Here is a 23,962-nt window from a genome sequence, read left to right as displayed (position 1 = left end):
TCAATTTGTAATTAATTAATTTTGTTAGATTATTTAAGTTTTATTATAATATTATTTATATAAATAGCGTTATTAATTATTAAGTCATTTGTAAATAATTTGAAATATAATTTTATGTCATTAATTAAAATAAATTAATATTGATTATTAGTTTTATATACTAGTTAACTGTTTACCAGTGGGAGGCTCCTTTGCACAGGATGCCGGCTAGATTATGGGTACAACAACGGCGCCTATTTCTGCAGTGAAGCAGTAATGTGTAACCATTACTGTGTTTCGGTCTGAAGGGCGCCGTAGCTAGTGAAATTACTGGGCAAATGAGACTTAACATCTTATGTCTCAAGGTGACGAGCACAATTGTAGTGCTGCTCAGAATTTTTGAGTTTTTCAAGAATCCTGAGCGGCACTGCATTATAATGGGCAGGGCGGACCAATTACCATCAGCTGAACGTCCTGCTCGTCTCTTCCCTTATTATCATAAAAAAAATATATATATATATAAGTATTATATTGTTTCTAATAAAAACGTCTTCTATTTTTAATTTTACTATGGACAAAATGCTTTGAAGCTTGCAGCGATCGTAGCACGCCACGAGGGCGACAGCAATGAATAAATTTCCGATAGCTTATGGATTATATTCATATTGTGTGGACTCAGATTGAGCCTATTGAGGTTACGTTTGATTAAGCCGCCTTTTTATTGAGATCGAGTCAACTAGATGGACTTCTGATTTGAAACGTTACATAACTTACATACCATAAAGTTGAAGAATTGATCTAGTTCATACATGCGAGTAAACCCACATATACACACACATCACACACTCACACACATACCAATGCTTATTTTTAGTTTTCTTGTATTCCATTTATTATTGTAAGCCACGGACGAGCAAAAAAATAAGGACTCCGTGTCGTCACCTTACATAACAGTGAGGCACCAAAACAAGCCGGTAAACGTGTAAATACATAGCCCCACGCATGCATATCCTACTACATCATATACTAATACAAGCCGATCGGCCGCCATTATGAGATTTGCCATCGTCTGTGACAGATCAGTTTGCGTCGCAATAAAATAGTATAAAAATCCGTCGTGCGTTGTGAAAAAGTGTAAAAACAATAATATAAAAGGGTTTGTGGATATATGATTATTTAAGGGAGAAAAAATTGTGTTACTGGTATACCCCGTAACCGCACACACACTAGCATAAAGGTGCTTCACTTGCTAATATCACGGCGCGGTGTCCTTCTTCTTTTACTAGTCCGTGTTGTAAGCATAATCAAAATTGTCTGGAGTCTGGGCGCTGATGACTGCGACACAGTCCGGGAGACTAATGCGGCTGTCAATGTAAAATGTAAATTATATTATTTTTTTATGAAAATACGGGACGAGATGAGCAGGACGTTCAGATGATGGTAATTGATACTGCCCTACATTGCAATGCAGTGCCGCTACGGATTCTTGAAAAGCCCAAAAATTCTGAGCGGCACTACAATTGCGCTCGTCACCTTGAGACATAAGATGGTAAGTCTCATTTGCCCAGTAATCTCACTAGCTACAGCGCCCTTTAGACCGAAACACAGTAATGCTTACACATTACTGCTTCACGGCAGAAATAGGCGCCGTTGTGGTACCCATAATCTAGCCGGCATCCTGTGCAAAGGAACCTCCCACTGGTGAATGTATGCTTGTTACCTTAAATAAAGATTTATTATTATTGTAAGATCGACTTAGAATGTGAAGATATTTCTGTTTCTTATAGAGTATTTTTATAAACTCTTTGTAGATATATATAATTATTCGTAAAAAGATAAATCAACTAGATTTTGATAAAATATAAAATCTTGTCTTTTTAATCATTTTATTACCTAACTAATTCTGTTATGTTGAAGTGAGTTCCTTATTTATGTAATATAATTATTATCATGCATAGGACTTCACTGTACGCTGTGAGTATGTATTTTTTTTTTATGTAATAGGAGGACAAACGAGCGTACGGGTAACCTGTTGTTAAGTGATCACCGCCGCCCACAATCTCTTGCAACACCAGAGGAATCACAGGAGCGTTGCCGGCCTTTAAGGAAGGTGTACGCGCTTTTTTTGAAGGTACCCATGTCGTATCGTCCCTGAAACACCGCACAAGAAAGCTCATTCCACAGCTTTGTAGTACGTGGAAGAAAGCTCCTTGAAAACCGCACTGTGGAGTTATATATGTTTTTTTTATAGAAAAGGAGACAAACTACGGATCACCCGGTGTTGAGTGTTCACGGCCGCCGAAACTCTCTCGCAACACCAGAGGAATCACAGGAGCGTTGCAGGCTGGAAGGTGTACGAAACAAGGAAGATCATTCCACAGCATGTGGTATGTGGAAGAAAGTTCCTTGAAAACCGCACTGTGGAGGAACGCCACACATCCAGGTGGTGGGAATGATATTCTAATTTGTAGCGTGTAATGTGAAGGTAGAATTCGGCGGCAGGAATCAGGTGAAACAGATCTTCGGAACACTGTGATAAATGTGACAGAAGACACTCAATAAAGCTACGTCTCTGCCGACGTCGCTGGGGTTTGCTTCCCAAAAGAACCTATTCTCGAAAGAGCCGATGGCCATTCTCCTGAGTGGGCGCTACTTGTGGTGGCTGGATCTACCTATGTTGTTAAAGTTTAAAGTTATATTATACACGATGTTACAATACTACCCGCAAAGCTGAAAGGAGTTAAATGGGGCGTTATAACGAATCCATTCACAATATTTAATAAGCGAAGTAACGCTGTATAACATACCCCAAATATATAAAAAAAGTATTATTATTTTCACTGATGTGCATTTTTTTTATGGCATAGGAGGACAAACGAGCGTACGGGTCACCTGGTGTTAAGTGATCACCGCCGCCCACACTCTCCTGCAACACCAGAGGAATCACAGGAGCGTTGCCGGCCTTTAAGGAAGGTGTACGCGCTTTTCTTGAAGGTACCCATGTCGTATCGTCCCGGAAACACCGCACAAGGAAGCTCATTCCACAGCTTCGTAGTGCGAGGAAGAAAGCTCCTTGAAAACCGCACTGTGGAGGACCAACACACATCCAGATGGTGGGGATGATATCGTAACTTGTGGCGTGTCGTGCGAAGGTGAAATTCGGCGGCAGGAATCAGGTTGAACAGCTCTTCGGAACACTCCCCGTAATAAATGCGGTAGAAGACACACAATGAAGCGACGTCTCTACGCAACGTCAAGTCATCCAGCCGTTCACAGAGCGCTAGGTCCCCGACAATTCGAGCTGCTCTGCCTTGCACGCGGTCAAATGGATCGAGCTGATACTGGGTTGCGCCAGACCAGAGATGACAGCAATACTCCATGTGAGGCCGGACCTGTGCTTTGTAGAGTGCTAGAATGTGGGCCGGCTTGGAGTATTGCCGTGCTCTATTTATGACGCCCAGTTTCTTCGAAGCAATTTGGCTTTGCCCTCCAGATGGCCACGGAATTGGCAATCGCTCGAGATTTCGAGACCCAGTATTCCGATACTAGGCGAGGCTTTAAGGGAAGTGTTCTCGAAGAGCGGTGATACGGCAAATGGGGTTTTTTTAGTGGTAAACGCGCAAACTTGAGTCTTCTGGGGGTTAAATTGGACAAGGTTCAACTTACCCCATTCCGCGACCTTCTCGAGAGAGGACTCGATAGAAGACACAAGTTTCTCCCGGCACTGCTCGACGTTTTCCCGAGAGAGACCTGCATGGCCCGTGTATACGGCATCACCAGTGCTGTCGTCTGCATAGCAATGCATATTGGCGGTGTCCAACATATCATTGATATGCAGAAGAAACAGCGTGAGAGATAGCACACAGCCTTGGGGCACTCCAGCGTTCACGGTCTTGGGATTCGAGCAATAACCGTCGACAACGACCTGTATGCTGCGCCCAGTGAGGAAGCTGGAGGTCCACTTGCATAAGCTCTCGGGAAGCCCAAATGATGGAAGTTTTGCGAGGAGCGCCTTGTGCCATACACGATCAAAGGCCTTCGCTATATCCAGACCAACTGCCAGGCCTTCCCCCTTGCTTTCAATAGCCGCCGCCCATCTATGTGTTAGGTATACCAGAAGATCGCCAGTCGACCGACCATGGCGATAGCCGTACTGCCGGTCGTTGATCAACTGGTGACCCTCAAGGTATACCAAGAGGTGGTAATAGCAATAGGCCTGTAGTCCTATTTGAGTGAAATTAAATAGGAAACTACGCATAATTTACCTATATTTCTACCTAATTCGCGGAACGATATAAATTTTAAGAGACCTAACCTAACGAAATAACCTACACGAACACTTACTCTTTCATAATAAACGTCAAATTTACAGAAACAGCTCAAAGTGTGCTCCACCTTGTGTGGCATTTCGAACCGTCGTCGGTGTTATTGAAGCGAAAACCGATCCAACATACTGTTCCATCTCTGCAACCGTTGGTCAATCGGAGAAATACACTCTGTCCTTCACATAACCATTTTTTCCAACTTGACGATTCGGAAGCCAGTACTTGAGTATAATGATATCCTTGTATTGAGGTAGCAAACATTTATGAATGAAAAATAGAAATTTATGAGGTACAATAGGTACGTAGCTCTTTCTGTTTAACAATCTGAAATGAGGTTGATATTTTTTTATAAAAATAAGGGACGAGACGAGCAGGACGTTCAGCTGATGGTGATTGATACACCCTGTCCATTACAATGCAGTGACGTTCAGGATTCTTGAAAAAAAAATCTGAGTGGCACTACAATTGCGCTCGTCACCTTGAGAGATAAGATGTCAAGTCTCATTTGCCCAGTACTTTGAAATTTTTGGGTTTGAAAATTAATTATATTTTTACGTGAAATTTTGTAACACGCTGCATATTAATACTCATACATATCATTATAGTTATTCATTGTAATGATTGCTATTTTTTTTATTTACAGTTTGTGTGGTTCGATGCATCTATTGTACACACTCAACAACTCTTATGGTGTTTTTTTAATTTATTTTGACACGCCACAAGTTACGATATCATCCCCACCATCTGGATGTGTGGCGGTCCTCCACAGTGCGGTTTTCCTTCCACGTACTACAAAGCTGTGGAATGAGCTTCCTTGTGCGGTGTTTCCGGGACGATTCGACATGGGTACCTTCAAGAAAAGCGCGTACACCTTCCTTAAAGGCCGGCAACGCTCTTGTGATTCCTCTGATGTTGCAAGAGAGTGTGGGCGGCGGTGATCACTTAACACCAGGTGACCCGTACGCTCGTTTGTCCTCCTATTCCATAAAAAACTTGTGTAAGTTGAGTATTTCTTAACTCACGTCACATAAAAAAAAATTAATTACAATAATTTGCAAAACGTCAAAGCTATTTCATTTCAAAGAGTGGCAATGAGGCTCTTGCCACTTTTTCTCATTTAGCAATACTTTTTATATAATAGTAAAGTAAACTTTAGATATGTTATTTATTTGACTTAAACGAACTAAGTGCTATAACGTATTTCAGATTTGATTTGTGATAAAAACTTACTGTACTTCAAAAAGGTTGTGGTTCTGATTACCATGATTGTCAAGTGACATACTCATTGATGCTAGTAACCAAAGAGAATATAACCACTAAGTTGCTAGTAACTATGCTTTCCTAATTTTAAAAAGTTTGTTACAAGCAAAACATTTTCACGAAAGTTATGTAACTATTTCGTAGTATCCAGCAAATTGTTTTATCAAGCAAGTAATGAATAAATCACCGATAGCTTATGGATTATATTACGAGTTCAGATTGAGCCTATTGAGGTTAGGTTTGATCAAGCCGCTTTGTTATTGGGAGGGATCTAGCTAGATGAGATTCTCATGCTAAACGAGGATCGAAATAATATCGTTTTTAAAGGTGTTACTGTTTAAATAAAATACTTTTTCAAAGATCAAAACGCGTGTAATTCTAACTGTGTTTTACATTAGTTTTTGCGTAAAAGTTATATTTTTACTATTTACCTTTTCACAACACGTTTCAAGGGGCTACTGTTCACATGCCTGTCAATGTCGGGTTAATTAAATTAAAAACGTAACTTTTACGCAAAAACAAATGAAAAAAAAACCAGTTACTATTACACGCATTTTAATCCTTTAAAAAGCGTTTAATTTAAATTTGTAAGAATCGCGTTAATGAAAGAAAATACTATATTACTGTTTGTCACAGAGTTGTTAAAGTACCTCATAGTTTCAACACCAATTGTTATAGTATGTATAAAACGTCATTGGTTATAGTAACAATAAAGTCTCTATTCGGGGTACTTACGTAAGTCTTTTTGTGAGAATAAGTGACAAGACGACATTTTTTATCTAAGACGGGACAAACGGGCAATAGGCTTACGTGATGAAACGTGGTAAGGCAGCCGCCCATGGACATAAGCAACACCAGGGGTCAAGAGATGCGTTGCCGGCCTTTAAGTTGGTAGTGTGAGTCTATCTACCACCAAATTAGACATAGCCATAGCCGTATACTATGGGTGTAAGACAACGATGTATTTAATACAGTATACACACATACATAAATCTATACTAATTACTAATTTACTAATAATATTATAAAGCTGCAGTGTTTCTTTGTTTGAACGCGCTAATCTCTGATACTACTGGTCCGATTTGAATGATTCTTTCAGTGTTGGGTAGTCCATTTATCGAGGAAGGCTATAGGCTATGTTTTTTTTTTCAAAATTAGGGATCCGTAATAAAATTGCTATTTTGTAACACAAGGTGTAAAATCGAAAACATATTTTTGCGTGCGCTGCAAAAACTTTTGACAATAGAACAAAATGATGTACAGGCTATATATAGGCAATATTTTATTACTTATAAAACTATCGCGTGACTTATACTTTATATGGCAAAACAACGTTTGCCGGGTCAGCTAGTATCATATAAACATCCAAGCCTCGGAAACAAACATAAAAATTTATCATTATACATATTTGCACGTAACTCGGACCCTGGAGCTCTAGCTCAGTGCACAGCTTCACTACTTGCTCGTCATCTTGCTTTTGTAATGTTAATAGTATAGTTTTTATCCTTCTAATAGCAGTATTTCGTACTAAATCTCATAATTTTAATTCATCATACTTCTTTTCATTGATCTTTGGCAGAATTCCAGTTTTTATTATGCGCTTTGGTGAGAAAGCTTTTAAGAGTTTACTTTTTATGCACGACAAGGCCAAATGAGCCGATACGGGCTATAGTGGTGGTTGCGCCATTGAATTTTAAGTGGACTGCATTTATAAACAGAACAGAAATCATTGGAATAAAGGGAATAGCCGGTACTCACCTCTTCTGCAAGATCCTGGGTTCTTCTTATATTCGCCTGAGCGTGCTGGCAAACTACATTATATTTTGCAGTACATTTAACGATGAAATCACTAATTTAATAAATATATACAGCGTGCACATATTCAATTTATTTATTCAATAGTCACACACAACAGAATTAAGTACAACAAATACATAATTAATAAAAAAACTATCAGATAAAAACAAGATAGACTTCAACTCCACGAGGGTGTGTACACAGCATGTTTAGCAGAAATGAATAACTATTAAAATACAGTAATAATAGAGTAAAAAACTAGATAATGTAGTATTATAAAAGAAAAAGTCAGAGAATATATATATATACTAGCTGACCCAGCAAACGTTATTAAAATCGCGATACAAAAGTATCTGTTGATCGTAGATGAGTGAAAATTTGAAGTTGTATGTATTTTTTAATCCTGACTCATAATCAACAAATTTAAAAAAAAAATGTCAAAAAAATAAAAAAATAAAATTTCGTGTGGACCACTCTTAACATTTAGGGGTATGAAAAATAGATGTTGGCCGATTTTCAGACCTACTCAATATGCTCACAAAATTTCATGAGAATCGGTCAAGCCGTTTCGGAGGAGTACGGGAACGAACATTGTGACACGAGAATTTTATATATAAGATGAAATGAAATGAAATGAAATATATCTTTATTGCATACCACAAAATTATGAAACATAACAAAAATCGAGACTACAAAAAGCAATAGGCGGCCTTATCGCTTAAGAGCGATTTCTACCAGGCAACCTATAATGAATCAGTTATAGTTGAAAAGATAACAGAAGGTGGTGTTATCGATATGCATATAATTTAAACATACAGTAAATAATTCCAAGAAAAGAACTAGTATTGAAATTGTCACAGTAATAAATAATAATTATGGAGCGTTGTTTTGAAAGATTGGAGAGTTTGAGCCTTTCTGATTTCAGAGGGAAGAGAATTCCATAGGTTAACAGCTTGCACAGCAAATGAATTGTTGAAAAAGGAAGTTTTATGAACAGGTGTACAAAGCAAGAGATTATGAACAGACCGAAGATATAGTTGGTGAGAACTTAATGCTGAAAATTTTTCCTTGAGATATATAGGAGTTTTAGGATCAAATAGGACACGATAGAGATGTATAAGTATATGGAAATTTCTACGCAAGCGGATAGGGAGCCATTTGAGCTTTTTGCGAAATTCAGACACGTGGTCATACTTACGTAGTCCAAATATAAAACGAATACACATGTTCTGCAATCGTTCAAGCTTATCCAACTGGAGTTCGGTTAAGTCGACATATGAAATGTCAGCGTAGTCAAGAATGGACAGGAGAAGGGATTGAGCGAGTAAAGTTTTCGTGGGAATAGGAAGAAAATTTTGGAATTTTTTTAATGAGTGAGAGGCAGCATAGAGCTTCCTACTAACTTCTTTTAATTGATGGTGCCAAGACAAATTCCGATCAATGAATACGCCCAAGCTCTTAACAGAGCAGCTAAAAGGAATAAGAGTTCCTCCTACAGAAATGGGAGGTAGATTACCCCACTCAATTTTATGGGTTAGTTGTGAGCTACCAACAATAATACATTGAGTTTTCGACGGATTCACTTTTAGTCCATGGGCAGTACTCCATTCCACGATTGTAGTTAAGTCTTTGTTAGTGTTTTTAATAGCTAAAGGCAGACCCTCGAGAGAAGATTGTGAGTATATCTGGAGATCGTCTGCATACATATGATACCAGGAAGTTAAATTTTTAGTTATAGAGTTAATAAAAATTGCAAAAAGAAGAGGAGATAGTACACCGCCTTGTGGAACTCCAGCGGAAAGGTTAGACCAGGTTGAAGTGTTATCATCAATCTTAGTCCTTTGCCGACGCCCACGTAAATAGCTTCGAAACCACCCTATCACTGTTGGAGATACGTTAATAGAACTCAACATGCTCAGCAAAATATCAAAGTCAACAGTGCAGAAGGCATTACTGAAGTCGAGTAGTGTAAGTATTGTGAGCTGTTGCTTATCCATGCCAGATCGGATATCATCGGTAATTTTTATAAGTGCAGTAGTCGTACTATGTCCTGGACGAAAACCAGATTGGAGAGGGTTAAGAACACTGTGCTTATTAATAAATATAGAGAATTGTTGATGGACTAAGCGTTCAAGAACCTTGGAAAGAAAAGGTAGTATAGATATGGGGCGATAGTCAGAAAGATTATGTGGTTTAGAAATTTTAGGTATTGGAATAACATTAGCGTCTTTCCAGGCTACAGGAAATTGGCCAGACGTTATAGAAAAATTAAGAATATGGAAGATTGTAGGAACTAGGATATCTATGATAGGAAGGATCATATTACGACTAATGCAATCACTACCAACGGCCTTAGATGTAACAGACAAAATGGTTTTTTTAACGTCAGAATCAGTGAAGGGAGAGAAGTTGAACGGTGGAAAGTCAGGGGTTGGGATTAAGGATAGGGATTTAAGCGTTTGAGCTTTAGTGTTATTGTCAAGAAAAGATGAATTTTGAGAGAAATGTTGATTAAGTTGTTCAATATTTAGATTATTGGAAACTGTATGTTGTTGCTTCCCAACTCCTAGCGTTCTTAGGAATTTCCAAACTTTACTGGTTTCACCGTTCTCAACAGACGAGTAGATATGGCGTCGCTGCGCGTCTCTGCACATTGTATTGCAACGATTCCTTAATCTTATATACTTTTCCCGGTTAAGATCAGAGTTATTATGCTTATAAATAGATTTAGCTCGATTTTTAGAAATTTGCAGTTTTTTAATATCATCAGTAAGCCAAGGAGCAGGTAAATGCTTTATCTTCACGGGTTTAACTGGCGCATGCTTATCATACAGCTGTATTAGCAAAGAATTAAAAATATCAACTTTATCGTTGATACTATTAGAATTAAAAATGACATCCCAATCAATAGTTTGTGCGTCTATAGAAAGACGTTGCATATCCATCCCAGAAAAATTCCGCTGCATCAGTATTTGGGGTTTACGTTTAGGGGGGCGTACTTTATAGGAGAGAAAAATGAGATCGTGGAAGGAAAAAGCATCCGCAGAGCATTGCCCATGCGAGTTTACATACTCGGGCTTAGAGACTATGATGAGGTCAAGAAGAGACGGAGTGGAGTGAGGAAAGAAGTGGGTGGCTGTAAGAGGAAGGATATGGAGATTGCAGGAATCAGTAACGGACAAAAGCTTTTTTGAACGATGGTCATCTTTAAGAAGACAGGTATTAAAATCACCCATCAAAATCAAGTGATCATATAGTGGTACAAATTTCTCGAGGATATGATCAAAGGAAGAGAAATAATCGACATTAAGTGAAGGACTGTAGAATACTCCAAGAAGGGTTTTTGTACTCAACTTCATTCTGTGACATGGAATCACTAGAAGAACTTATGATTGAAAACGGAAGGTGAGATCGAAGATAGATTGCAACGCCGCCACCAACTCTACCCACACGGTCGTTGCGAAGGAGGTGGTAGCCTGGAAGGTAGTAAGAGGAAGAAGGGAGGCTGGGCTTAAGCCACGACTCAGAAATAAGTACGGCATGAACATTGCTAGAATCAAACGACGCCTGAAGGTCAAGATATGTATATATGGACAAATTGATTAAGATATATATAGAGTCAACCCTATAAAGTTGAAGATAATTCTAAAAACTCATATTTTAAACATATCCCCGTGTTGTTACTTTTATCTACACTATTGGATCAAATTGAATTTAATAAGAATCGATAGTGGATCTTCAAAACAGCACTTATTTAAAACCAGATAAATTAACTACGAAGCTGCTGCTTCGACTGCCGAAGACAGCAAGCGTCGCAAATATGTTGGTCTCAGTGAGTCATACATCTTTGTGCCGTTTGGTGTCGAGACACTTGGCCCGTGGGGCCCAGAGGCGCGGAGAATGTTCAAAATACTATCTTCGCGCCTCAATAAGGCTACTGGAAACCCAAGCGCTGGCAGCTATTTCGGTCAACGGATCAGCCTTGCTATCCAACGGGGTAATGCTGCCAGTATTCTTGGTACGCTTCCACGTAATGATAGTTTTAATTTTATGTAGTCGTAGTATTGTAAATATAGTTATAAGATTTGTTTTGATTAAATAAACATTTACTACGAAGTACTACGTTTATAACCACAAAATAATAATATCGTAGGCAGTTGTCACGAGGGTGCAGTAAATTTTACCTCACGAGACAAGTGTATGCAATTCAGGCCACACTTACAAGCTTCCCTACGCGACGTTTCCTGAAAGATGTTACTTAGAGTGACATCTTTACAACACGAACTGTTACAAACAGCATTGCTTACATTTAAGAATCTCCTTGTAAAGAAAAATGGTAGATGTTTTTTAAAAATATTTTAGTTTAAAGAATAGTTTTTATGCACCCATGAGGAATTGAAAGAACTCTTGAAATAACGGCAATCAAATAATTTTGTTATATTTCTTAGAACTTAATAATAATTAATGTTGTCAATATCTCAAGTCCAATTTCGCGGTCATATTTTTACGGTAGAGGAGGACAAACGAGCGTTCGAGTCACCTGATGTTTAGTGATCACCGCAGCCCACATTCTCTTGCAATACCAGAGGAGTCACAGGAGCGTTACCGGCCTTTTATAAAAGTGTACGCGCTTTATTTGATGGTAGCATGTCGTATCGTCCTGGAAAGACCACACAAGAAAGTCATTTGGATGGCAATGCCAAGCAGGCTCCGAAGAAGCTAGGGATCATAATTAGAGCATGGCAGTACTTTTGCCGGCCCACATTCTAGCGCTCTACAATCGCAGGTCCAGCCAAAAGGAGTATTGCTCTCATCTCTGATCTATTGCACCTAAGTATGAGCTCAAACCATTTGTGCAATACTTTCTGGGATCAAGTGTTCTGTGAACGGCTAGATCAATTTTAGTTGCGGAGAGATATTATTTGCCTTCTACCACTTTATTCACGGAGTGTTCTGCAGAGCGGTTTAACCCGTTTCCTGCTATCAAATTTCACCTTCGCAGTACACACCTCAAACTAACACCAATAACTAATTTCTATTTTGAAGTAGAATCCTATATTTCTACGAGATATAAAAAAATGGTAAGAAGCCGTACCTGTTCAGAGGCGTGATATCCAAACTCCAAGTCTTTAATAATCGCCTAATTCCATAAGATGGACACCCTAAGAAGAAGTCCTTATTGAAGTATAGTCAGCATCGACAAGCTATAAGGAAGGTTCAGTGACTAATATCAATAATTACTTGAATATAGATTATTTTCCTTTAGCGTTTTTTAATTTTCTGTTGATAATTTTCATCAGCACATAAGTATTTGTTATATTATGCAGCTCCTACAACGTAATTGGAAACGGAGCGATCGCCTCCAGTTATTAATTTGTAAGCTTGAAATTTCGATAAAAGTCCGGACTTTTTAATTGATCTCGTTTAGATTTCGTTTCTCTTTTACAAGCCTTTAGGCTTATATGATATTAGTTAATATGTAGTTTTATTACTATATCTAATTTAAAATATAATCCGGACAAGTTCGAGAGCTGAACAAAATCCAGACTAGAGTACAAAAGTCCGGACATATCCGGATTAATCCGGACGGATGGCACCCTACCTCCATGTATTCATAAATCTTTTGAGTCTTGAGTTCTTTTGATCTGAAGAATATCTTTTAAAATGTGGTAATTGGGTAGGTTTTCAGTTTTAAGTGTGTGAGTTATCCTGTATGTAACTAAAAATTTTTCAAACGTTTCTAACCCACAGCGCGGGTTCTCTCATAATGGCCTACGCTGAAAACCAGCGCTGTAGCATTTGATACATCATACGCTGAGCGGTGTCCATTTTCACATCATTCTTGATTATGTATTTTCACAAATATTACTTTACTTTAAGCGATATTTATATGTTTTAATTTTAGATGTTTAATAAAACTTTGTAAATTAATTTGTGTTATGTAAAATAAAAATAGGTCTATATGGTTGGGAAATATTGACGTTTAAAATTGATTTTAAAACCCTAAGAGGATTTACGTTTCTATATCTCAACCACATTATGGGTTCCTGGTGTCCGTCTTCACAAACACCTATAAACGAGTTGTCCTGATGCCTCTCAGATCTGACAGGTGAGCCAATATTTGGCACGTGGGTACCTCTGTCAGTGAATAAGTATGACATAGTGGGACATAATATCTATGAGTATGACCATACAAAGAGGTGACGTTGCTCGCTTCATCGGCAACTTCTATGTACCATTAGGTATTTAGTTAATATTTTTTTTAGATATTATTATTTTAATGACAAGACTCAATTCATAAAATATAAAGCCGCATGCAGAAGCTACAATTTAATATTAGAAGTTATTCTTATGGCTCTGAAGTGATCCCCTTTCCATAACCTAATAGTTATAGAAAAATCACTTCTTTTCGAATGGACAATTTAATGCATCTATGTCTACAATTCATCTAAGTCATCTAAACTAGGTATACGGATTTGCCTGTACATATATTAGAATGTAGGGATGAAAGGTATCTAACCAATGAGCTGTAAGAAAGCATTAAAACTTTCCAAAATCAATAAAACGTGTAAACATTGGAGGGGCACTCCAGCGTCTCGCACAAAAAGCACCACAGAATACGGCTCCCAATTACACTCCCCGTCAAACAATCTAGTTTGGACTACTTACGACTAGTTATTACTGGATACAGCCGGATTGCGCTCGTTCGCACCAGTTCAAACCAGAAAACACTACAGAATACGTCACTACACTCACAAGTAAAGGTTTGATTGATGATTATTGTCTTTATATCGGTAGATTAGACACACGGGGACATAAACGCGCGGCCGTCTGCCGTCAGAAGGTACACTGACCTGCCATGACACTTTTCCCTGGGCAATTGTACGCATGCGCAATAAAACGTTAAGGTCATTTCCCATTGTTCGCTCACAATTAGGGTGAAATTGATCATAGGAATCGGTGAAGGAACATCTTAAGATCCCAAAATACATTCCCCGTTTCAAAACCTTGCGCTTTAATTACCATAACATATTTTAGGTATATATTCTGATGTATCTATTTAAAATAACATATTATATTTAGATAAAGCATGAAAAATAACAGCACTTTTACTAAATTACTCCTACAAAACATGTATAATTTTGCGTTTCATAAGTTAAAGAAGAAGTGATGGGGTCAGTAGAATAAAATGTCTTTGAATTCGGACAGAAAATATCGAGTTGAAAGTGCGTTGGAGACAAGACTGCAATAAATTATTCTCTAGTTTTTTATGCGAAAAAGATCATGAAGCAGTTGGCAGATCACAAAGACGGAGTAAGCCTTCAAACGAGAGGATGAAAAATACTGGAGATAGTACAGATAGAGATTTTTAGGGGATAAAGAGTGAACATTGCTCCTGTGACTCGTGTTACCTGGGGAGTCAGTACCAAAGAGAAGCTCATGACGCGAAGGAATGGCGTGATCATGCGCAGACTTTTTACTAGGAGAACAAAGAAGATAATATAATCTGTAGAGACCGGATTATTTGCATATTTAGTACCTTTTCAGCGGTAGTAAAAAAGAATTATGCATATTTACGCTCGATCTCGCTCATCATTCGATGCTTTTCATAGTACGCCCAAACATTGAACTCAAATTTAAATTCTGCCCAATAACCCCAGTAGGCGTAGACTCTCCTTTTCTGCTTACAAAAATTTACTGAGCGATCGTAGATACAATTTGTCTACAGAACATTTAGAACAGTACTTAGTAGTACATATTTTTAAAGGTAAACCTTAAATTTAATTGTTATCTGAGTAGGTATATCTTGTAATAGTTTTTTTCACAAATGCGATTGTCAATACAAGCCTTTATAAAATTAAAATGAAATATTTAAAAATATGACTTTTTATTTTTCCTGCTTAATTGTTTGCATATTTTGCCCTTTTTATAGATTTTCATGCATATTTTGGCTATTTTACTTGCATATTTGCATGCATATTTTGGGCATTTATTGTAGCATATATAATCCGGTCTCTAATAATCTGTGTAAGATACACGTAAATAAGAAAATTGTTTCAAAAGTAAGAAGAAATCTTTGTAGTACTTCATATATAAAACCCTTGTATTAAGTTCTTGTACATTGTATATATGAAATGCTGCTACTGTAGATATAGATTAAAAAGAGTGGAAATCTTGCCAGTTCTTCTCAGTAAAGTTCAACTTTTCCGAAATGTTGGTAAAATCTTTGACATTCATAAGTGTTATTTTGACCTAAGTGAATTAATGATTTTTCTTTCTTTCAAATGCCGTCAAATTAGTTTCGGTCTTAGATGCACCAATTCACGATACACAGCACTATTAAAAAATTATTTAATTTCATAACTTAACGCCATTGTGAACACGACTTTACAAGGCTCCCTCACACTTGTAAGGCTAACGTCACGAAGTCTACAAGGACTCCGGAAACGTCCGATGTAATTAAAACGTATTAGCGAACGTCTTAGAAACTATTCCTAACTTGTAAACTTGTTGGTCTGTCTGTCTGTTTGCGTACGACATATATTTGCTTGGCGTGAATATTGTGCAACGTGTCTGAAAATTGAATATTAATCTGAAACCAGGGTATGGACAAGCTGATATCTAATATCCAGGGAAAAATAATAAGAAAATTAGTAATTTTTTATATGTAAACTACAGAAATTCTCCTTTAATTTTCTCAAACATAAATAGCAATGACATTCTCAGAATTTGTAGTCACAGTTCAAAAAATAAAGTATATGGGGACAAATTGATACAACTTTGAAAAAAAAGTGTTAAACTCTCAGGTTGTGGTCTCATCTACAGGATTTAATTTACAGTTAACCTGATCAAACCCAATATTTGAGATTCTTTAGATGAAGCCACAACCTGAGACTTGAATAAAGCATTCAAGATCTTATAAACCATACGGCACTCGAACGGTTGGTTAACTTGGAAAGAGCGCTCGCACGGAACGCGAAAGGTTGCGGGTTCGAGTCCCGCATCGTACATATATTTGTGTAATTAATCCCAGAAGTGAGGGTTATCACTTTAAAAACATAAAAAATTGTTTGGATTAGAAAAAAAGTGTTAGATTTCTTCCTTTTTTTTCCCAGGGTGGTCAGTTGTCCACTGTTTCCAGCTTGAAGTATTAAGAATCTAAAAATTATGAATCAAAATCTAGCAGATATTGACGCATTTTATTACTTTTAAATTATAATGATGACCTGAAAGAATAGTTATCCACACGGACAAGGCAGGGGTCGAATCTATGGTATTCTTTTCACATCCGTACTACATGGGGCACACTAAAAGCTTTTCACTTCTAGCTAATCGGAATTATTTGAATTTCGAATGTTATATGTTTTAAACGTTACAAGATTCTTAGTAATAAAAAAATTGGCGGGAAATCATTTGCCAATTGTTTTTTTATCACACATCAAAGTTCTACGTACGCAACGAAAATGGAATTAAGTGGAAATGATTTTAGAGCGATGATTTTTTATGTTTTTAAAAGTTCTCTCTCCGCAAGACTATGCTGCTCGACTTCAAAATGCTTTTGGCAGAGAAGCACCTTGCTGGAGCACCGTGAGGGTTTGCTGAATTTGAGAGAGGTCGGGTCTCTTCACATGACGAATTTCGGCCTTCAACTGCCGTGAACGAAAATAATGTGGCTACTGTTAAGCGGCTAATTGGAGAAAACCCGCGGATTACCTATGAGACAATTCGAGGACTATTGGGGATACTTTGTTGTCGTTGGATCCCTCATGAATTGACCGCAGAGCAGAAGCGGGCTCCCGTGAAATGGTGCTCACAGATGCTAATGAAGTATGACCACGGACGGACATTCTAATGCTTTTTATGACATTGTCACAGGAGACGAAACGTGAATTGATTGTTTTCAACCCAAAAAAAGCAGCAATCTTGTGAATGGGTGTTTGAAAAGGACAACAGGCCAACAAAAGTAAGGCAGGCGAGAAACGTTGGTAAAAAATGATCGCATTTCTCAGCTACGGGTCCCATGTGCACAATTCCACTTGAAGATCAAGAGAGTGTTAAAGCCGAGTGGTATTCTACCATTTGTTTACCCAGGGTGTTAAAAAAAGTTCGCGAAAGATGACCAAAATCCGCGTTCCCCTATATCATGACCACGCTTCTTCACACACGGCCATCAAAACTATGTCATTTTTAGCTTCCGACAAAGTACAACTTGTCATCCATCCTGCACAAAGCTCTAACCTACCACCCTGTCCTGTGGTTTCTGTATTTTCCCCAAAACTAAAGATTTGATGAGAGGTTTCACTTTTACCAATTCCGAAGAGGCAGTAATAGCGTTCAATCAGCACGTAGAAAACAAGCCTTCAGATCTGTGGTCCTCCAGTTTTAAAAAATGGTTCGATTGCATGAAAAAATGTTTATAATGTAAAGGAGAGTATTTTGAAAAGCCATAAACATAATATTTTGTTTATAACATGTTGTTTTTTAAGTTACGCAAAACTTTTAGTGTGACCTACCTATATTACCCAGGACGTTAATACTGTCCATATGAGAATCACCATGTAAGTATCAAACATCCGCAATTGGTGAGACGAGGTACATGAGTACAAGATCGTGTAGATGAAGCCACAGCCTGAGAGTTGAACAAAGACATATCAAGATTTATGAACTTCACGTCACTCGCAAGGAACGTGAGAGGTCGCGCCCACATCATCATTCATAAATTTTGTTTTCAAATTTAATTTGTGTAATTAATACCATACTATTTTCTTTGATTAACGCGAGTGTAGGCAAGAATGGCTCCTAATAAAAGGCATAAAAAGGCATATATTTTCTCAAAACTGATGCCTTTAGAATTATTTTAAATGTAATTTCTAACACCACCACCGCTTCGGAAACAAATGGCGCTCTGAGACCGAAGCGGCGCAAGAAACGCTCCCAGCATTCTTTTTTTGCACTCTTTTTACTAAAATATACAAATATTGTACTGTCATTGTTATTGCTATAATATAATCATAATCTATAATTGTTATTACTATAAAATAATCATAATCTATAATGATAGATTTTAAGAATAACAATGGTTATTGCTATAAAATAATCAAAATTTACAGAACTCCCAGTTGGCGAGTCCGACTTACACTTGTCTGGTTTTCTTATGAAATTTATGTAATACAAGCATACAGACGGATAGTGGATACTTAGTAATAAGATGGTGATGACTCTACGCACACGGAACCCTAAAAGCTGTAAAAACCCCTATTAAGTTGCAATGAAGTGGCGCAGTTGTTGGTACAATAAACTTTATGGCAACACTGCATGTCGTAGTTAATTATGGTTGCCAACTGGAAAAATACAGATAATAAAGCATTCAGTTCCTGTAGTAAATGGTCTGTGATTAAAATGTTCGGTCAAATTAATTGTGCATGTAAAATTGTAAATTATTTTACAGTGGGATGGAAATTAACTGATGAAATATTAAGCTTTACTTTCTGAATTGACTGGTAGACTAGTGATAGACTAATACCAAATGTAAAAAGTTGTAGAGAATATATATTTTTGAAGTGAAAACTTCTATAGAACTTTTCTTGGGATGGGTATAAAATGTTATACTCGCGTCAGGACACGTGGCCTGATCGAGAATTCGTAAGACAGTCGTTGAAATTATGGATGAAAGTTTATACTTCTAACTAATTATAGTACGGCCATTTCAACTTTATGATGGTCAATGGATCAGTGGTTGAATCATTGTGATTGCGAAGCCGAAACACCGCAAGGTCGAGGGATTTAATCTGAGGAGTGAAATATTTTTACAGTTTTAATTATTTAGTTTTGAAGCTTTGTCATTAAGACTCTCCCTAAGGCGATAGTCATACTTGTATTTCTTTGTTACTTATTATTTTGTTCAATTTTTTTTTATTATTTTCTTTCTTACTTCAGCTGCCATAAACTTAAGGTGGTAATGAACATGGTGAAAGAGTCAAATTAGGGATGAAAGTTGATTTTTCTGAGAGATAAACTTTTTATTGAGTTTCAATTCACATAATATGTTTTCATAAATTGCTTATTGCTCGCTCGGAGCTTCTCACTCACTGCCACCGGTCACAGTACAAGTAATAGAACAGAAGCGTTGCTCAGCGGTCTCTTTGAAATTATATACCTACGTCTGGCCGGAGCGGTAGGGTTGGTACATACAAAAATTGACGACTTTTAAATAAAACACTTTTAAAGGATTACAACGCCTGTAATTGTAACTGTGTTCTTACATTCGATTTTTGCGTAAACCATACATTTTTATTTTAGTTAACCTGACGTTTCAAGACCTTTCCAGATCTCGTATATAACATATCCACCAGATGACCTCTTCAATCGCCAACTGAATTTCAGAATCTCTTATCAGAAAAGAAACATGGCAAGGTTTCTGTTACAAGACTAAAATGGCTGGAGTGGTTCTCGTCTAGAATTCTTTATAATAAAAACAAGTTGAATGTTACTAAATGCATTCGACCACACCTTTGTGCCCCTCCCTTCGCATTAACTAATTTGGAGAATGCTTCCATAAATCTGTCTGACCTTAGAGTTTATATAACAATAAAAATAGAGTTCTGACATTGTAACATCTTTCTTATTTTATTTAAAATTAAAAAAACAGTAAATCGTAAAAATTGTTTTAAAGTTTTAACTGACTTCAAAAAAGGAGGAGGTTCTCAATTCGTCGGTATTTTTTTTATGTTTGTTAGCTCAAAACTTTCGACATGGTGAACAGATTTTGATAATTCTATCTGTATTTTTATTTGAAAGCTGGTGTTTCCCGTGTGGTCCCATTGTAATTTGGTCCAGATCTGACAGTGGCATCCATGAGAAAACCATAAAAGTCTCAAATTTGCTATACATACGTATAGCAAAGTGGATGATAAATTTGCGAATAACTCAATTGCCAACCGATTTCGATGATTCTTTTTTTATTGGAAAGGATAAACTTCAAGGATAGTTTGGTTGGGTTCTGATTACGGAATCCGTGACAAAGTAACGGAACTCTTCAATTCTTAGGAGCAAATTAACGATACTCGGCATTTAAGTCATCTACCACAATATAGTTATGGTCAAGTAATTGTCATAGTCGAATATGATGATCAATGGGACTCCTTAACGACTTACAGTAAGGATGCGATCTGTGACAGAATTTATTACTGTCTGTAATCAAATTGCAAAGCGCTTACGTTCATTGCTGCATTGAAAAATTTAGTATATCTACACATATTTAGACAAATTGTTAGTTAGTGTACTTCAAATTCACTAAAAATCAAAAAAAATAACTAAAAAACAACCAACTTCAAAAAGACTATTTCAAAACATTAGATATAATATGCACTAATAAATTATAAAAAGAATTGCGTATTTTTATACAATCCAATTAATTAATCCAATTCTAGTAACGTGATTATTGTAATTTTTGGAGTCAGTATCCTCCAAGATAGGATTGTAACTACATACATAGTTATAGGTGAGATGTGCTTGAGTTGTGAGGAGACGAGAGGCGAGAGCGGGTCGGGGCGGAAAGACACCGATTCCAAATATGACAATAATCGTAACTAGAATTAAATTAATTAATTAGATTGTATAAAAATACGCAATTATTTCTATAATTTTTAGTGCATATCTATTGTTTTGAAATAGTGACATAACTAACTTAACAATGTAAATAGATGTACCACACACATACTCGATTAACAACACATACACGATTACATGAAAAAATATATCAATCAAACAATCTTATCCTTGACGATAGTGACTTCTCCTTACCCGATAGACACGTATATAGATTACGATATACTAGAGACCCAAACATTTATAACGTCAATCCAACGGTAACAGGATCTTAATAAAAATTCTTAATTTTTTTTATATTATTGTTTCTAAACATTAAAAGTAAAGATTTTTATTACGAAGTTTTGTAAGTATTGAATATTTTCATCCGTAAAAAAAATATTTATTTTATCTTAAACACAAAAACTGTGGCAAAGCGTGACGTAGCTAACACGCGCTCTATTTCAGAGCTTGTAACCTCTGAGGAATGGACAATCGCGTGACTTTGAACCGTATTAAATACCATGAGCTCTGAAAAACTACACAAATAATTTATTTTATATATCTTTAGAATCACTAAAGACAAATAAAATTATTGTTTTGTTTTTATTTTAACGAAATGCAACACTACTTTATTTTTCTAAAATAAAAGATTTTTTCTAAAATAAACATAGCTTAAGTTACTCATTATTACATCAGCTACCTGCCGATAAAAGCCCCTCAAAATTAGTCCAGCCATTTCAGAGATTAGCCGGAACAAACAGACAGACAAAAATTGTAAAAAAATGTTATTTTGGTGTAGGTATATATATTCATATACATGTAGTAAAAAACGGTTATTTTAATATAACAAACAGACACTCCAATTTTATTTATATGTATAGAAGATAACATGAAAAAGAATTCTAAGGGAATCAATTTTGAGAAAAAAAAATGCATTTAAGCCTTAATGCCAATTTATACGTCTTGATGGTATGGGTACGTTCAGGATAGGTTGTTAATACTTCGTTGTAACAACTCCGTTACCAAGCAATCGATAACACTAAGCAACAGTATAATCTATATCCACAATTCACAACTCAGTTAAGTTACCAGCAGTACAGTTTCGTTTACCACACAAAATGTATCCTAAAGTGTATTTTGGTCATCCCTTTCAGTTTTGGACGGTAAGTTACATTGCATATATAGAAGACCTCTATTTGTAATGTTCATAAAATATATTTTCCTGATATTGTCCATTTATTACCTACATGAGACATCTAAAAATCAATATCCGGACGACCTAACCTTGTTCGGATTTTTAAGAATGTACAAAACTTGAATAAAAATAAATACTAAAAGGACATCTGGATTCGGACCGGGGTCTTCTGCTATCCTGATCACCCAATGTCCCATCTGAGCTATTATAGTTTTGTATATTATAGTGGCGAAATTTACATTTGTATTCTAATGTTATTGTAGCTATTTCACATTAAAACACGGATAAAACTACATTTTTTAAAATTGAAACCTAGCTAGATCGATTTATCGCCCCCGAAATATATACCCCCGTATACTAAATATTATGAAAATTGTTGGAGCCGTTTCCGAGATTCAGATTACATATATATACAAGAATTGCTCGTTTTAAGGTATAAAATATGATTAAGAAATTTAAACTGCCATTCAGCGGCAAAATTTAACTACTCAAAACATTAATTATAGATTACAGGATTACCTATTAAAAAAAACTATAGCAGATTAGATAGTATGAACATGCTAAGTTATATTTATAAGTTATATTTATTCCTTTTAGGTCGTACAACATTTTCACTGTTGTTAATTTAATTTATATCTTAAGTAGTGACGTATTATGAACTAATTATCAGCATTAATTGTAACCTTTGTGGTTTTTTAGATGCCAAGTTGACCTAGCTTGTATATCAGTATTATGTAATATGATAAATAAAAAAAAATCGTTTGGACTCCGAAAGACTCGCGCAGAACCATAAAATCGGGGTGGTAACACTTAGGTTGCTGTATGGCCAATTACGACACAGATCTTACCGACAGACTCAATGTACACAAAGTGTGACTTCCTGTGATTCTTCTGGTGTTTCAAGAGCCAGCTAGAGTACCAACCACACTAGCACCTGTTTCTGCCGTGAAGCAGTAATATGCAAGCACTGTGATATTACTGGGGCAACATCTTATCTCTTGCAATATCCATCAGAATTTCGGCTTTTCAAAAATCCTGAGCGGTACGGCAAATGTTAAAAACTTTTAAATTTTCACAGCACCGCCGTCGCAGCGACATGCAACAACTGATCGATGTGGACGATTTGAAGAGAACAGTCGACATTGTCGGCTACGATACAACACATTTACAACAGTAAGCTTTTCTAACAGTCTTCTTATTCCTTGCCTTTTCCATTTACAATAGAAATTCGATTGAGGGGCGCAAGATAGTCTGTGTATTCTGTAGGAAGTCTGAAGGATATATTATGCAGGAAAAAAACACAAAGCACTGCAAAGTGCGGAAAAAGTCACTTTCCGCATTTGGAAAAGTGTACTTTTTAACCGAGTTCAAAAAAGGGGGAGGTTCTCAATCCAACCATATTATTTTGTTTTTTTTATATGTTTGTTACCAATTTTAATGGTTCTTATTTTATTGGGAAGTATGTTAGACAGTCAATGTAGGTTTATACTACATACATAGTTTTAAGTGAGATGTCCTTGTGTCGCACGCTCGATGTGACGAGGCAAGAGGCATAAACTGGCGTAATAGTTTACTGAGAGAGGCAAGCGGGGCCTATCTATTGTTTAGGAATAGTTTTTTTGAAGTCGGTTGTATTTTGTTAAATTTTTTGAGTAATTGTATTAAAAATATCTTTTGATTCGTTGTAATATTTACAAATAAAATATACCTAGATATAAGTTGAATTTGTAGAGCAATAATCAATCTGACAGCAGAAAAGGTAGAAGCACTAATGAGTAAAGAAGAATTGTTACTATGACAAAGAAGAGAACGACTA

At 36.6% G+C, this 23,962-nt stretch overlaps 1 protein-coding gene across 1 annotated transcript in view; it reads right to left on the bottom strand.

Annotated features, from left to right (window-relative positions):
* LOC126968371 (pikachurin-like) overlaps nucleotides 1-14,191 on the bottom strand; it is a 168,858-nt gene extending 154,667 nt beyond the window's left edge. Inside the window, exon 1 of the mRNA XM_050813359.1 lies at nucleotides 14,031-14,191. The gene's annotated coding sequence lies outside the window, so the exon portion shown is untranslated. The remainder of the gene's footprint in view (nucleotides 1-14,030) is intronic.
* Nucleotides 14,192-23,962: the final 9,771 nt, after the last annotated feature.

This window comes from Leptidea sinapis, chromosome 15, assembly GCF_905404315.1.
Source record: "Leptidea sinapis chromosome 15, ilLepSina1.1, whole genome shotgun sequence".
Classification (NCBI taxonomy): domain Eukaryota; kingdom Metazoa; phylum Arthropoda; class Insecta; order Lepidoptera; family Pieridae; genus Leptidea; species Leptidea sinapis.
Note: the sequence above shows the minus strand (reverse complement) of the source record. Positions and strands in the feature narration are given on the sequence as shown.